Source organism: Talpa europaea (genome assembly GCF_964194135.1).
Source record: "Talpa europaea genome assembly, chromosome: X".
Lineage (NCBI taxonomy): Eukaryota > Metazoa > Chordata > Mammalia > Eulipotyphla > Talpidae > Talpa > Talpa europaea.
This window is the reverse complement of record NC_140081.1, coordinates 55,182,926-55,185,077: the sequence shown is the minus strand read 5'-3', so window position 1 is coordinate 55,185,077 and position 2,152 is coordinate 55,182,926. Positions and strand designations below refer to the sequence as shown.

The window sequence follows — 2,152 nt, the reverse complement described above, 5'->3', positions numbered from 1 at the left end:
CTCTTAAAATCAGGGTTATTTGACAAGCTTAATGAATAACATATATATTAATTTTATGCTTGAATATTGTACATTGTTCAAACTGACACATATAATAGTTAGGAACAAGTTACAACATGCACTTAATTACATGTCATGCAAACACATTACCAGGGCAGTTTCTGTAGGCACAGCTCCAGTAACAACATAAATTCATGTTAAATTACATTTACTACAGCACAGTGAAGTGTGAGAAAGAAACTCCTAAGCAAATGTTCTTCCATTAACATTTTTGCCACCATGACGTGGATAACGAAAGCAGGGTTCCAGTCATTCTCCAAATTTACACCCCTTATCTCAGAGATGAACTGTATAATCCTCCTCCACTAATGTATTGTATATAGCACCTTCCAAAAAACAATCAACAAAATATAATTTAGCATAAATTAAGGATGAATTGAGAGGGAGTGGTTGGAAAACTCAAGAATATATGTAAGGATACAACCTTGAAGAACGTGTTCTTACATGACACTTGATTTGACTCATCAAAGCTCAGCTGTACTTAAGGTGGGGGGTAAGTGGTAGCAGAACATGATGAGAAAAAGCTAAGATAGTAGGTGAACCAACATGAATACAATGATTGCATTCTTGTGCTTTTTGTGCTCAGGAATAGATTCATTATTTGTAAATACCTTCAAGGGATATTTTATAAGATATTCTGAGTCAGTTAGAAATAAGGCAAGTATTTGCTAGGAATATTTGAAATATTTGCTAGAAATGAAAGAAAGAAAGGAAAGAAGGAAAAAAGGATGAGAGGGAGAGAGGGATAATAGAGGGGGAGATGGAGGGAAAGAAATAAGGAGGCAGAGTAAAGTAAATAGTATTTAAAAAAGAAAATAGTATTGTTCTCTGCTCTTCCCTGTTCTACAAACAGTCCTTTCTTCTCCTGATGTGACAGCATATCCCTGAGACACCATGCTGAAGGTCAGAATTAACAGATTTGACTAGAATGAGCACATGGTCACCAGGGCTGCTTTTAAGTCTGGCAAAGTGGATATTGTTGCCATCAGTGACCCCCTTCATTGTCCTTAACTACATAGTTGACATGTTCCAGCATGACTCCACCCATGGCAAGTTCAGGGCACAGTCAAGGCTGAGAATGGAAAACTTATCATCAATGGAAAGTCTATTTCCATGTTTCAGGAGTGATATCCTGCCAAAATCAGATAGAGTGATACTGGTGCTTAATATGTTATGGAGTCCACTGGTGTCTTCATTACGTTGGAGAAGGCTGGGGCTCACTTGAAAGCTAGGGCCTAAAGGGTCATCATCTCTGCCCCTTCTGATGATGCCCCCATGTTTGTGGTGGGTGTAAACCATGAAAAATATGACAACTCCCTCACAGTTATCACCAATGCCTCCTGCACAACCAACTGCTTAGTTACCCAGAACAAGGACATCCATGCCAATTTTAGCATCCTGGAGGGATTCATGACTAGTGTCCATGCCATCATTGCCACAGAAAACTATGGGACGCCTCTTTGGGAAGCTATGCTATGATGACTGATGGGCTGTCCAGAACATTATCCCCGCTTCTACTGTTGCCATCAAGGCTGTGGGCAAGTTCATCCCTCTGCTGAACATGAAGTAGCTTTCCATGTTTCCACCCCAACACGTAGGTTGTGGATCTCATCTGTTGCCTGGAGAGAAATCTTCCAAATAGGATGACATCAATAAAACAGTGAAACAGGTGTCTCAAGGCCCCCTCAAAAGCATCCTGGGCTACACTGAGAAGCAATTTTTCTCCTGTGATTCGAACAGTGACACTCACTCCTCCACCTTTGATTCTGAGGCTGGCATAACCCTCAAACTTTTCAAGCTCAATTGCTGGTATGACAATGAATTTGGCTACAGCAACAAAGTCCACACGGCTTCCAAGGAGTGAAAAACCCCTGGGCCACCAGCCTCAAAGAGAGCATAAGAGGAATAGAACGACCCTCAGCTACTGAGAAGTCCTTCCTCCACCCATCCAATGGATTGAGAATTTTCTGACCTGTCACAATTCCATTTTAGGCTCCCTGGAGAAGGTGGAGGTCTTAGGAAGTACTGCTTTGTCATGTCATCAATAAACTACACTGTACCCAGCCAAAAGCCTTATTTTCTGTTAAATGTT

The 2,152-nt window shown here is 40.9% G+C and overlaps 1 pseudogene across 1 annotated transcript; it reads left to right on the top strand.

Moving 5' to 3' along the window:
• The first annotated feature begins 996 nt into the window (after positions 1-996).
• On the top strand, positions 997-1,924 carry LOC311187588 (glyceraldehyde-3-phosphate dehydrogenase-like; annotated as a pseudogene). Its single transcript has one exon. The product of its transcript is annotated as a glyceraldehyde-3-phosphate dehydrogenase-like (transcript).
• The last annotated feature ends 228 nt before the right edge of the window (positions 1,925-2,152 follow it).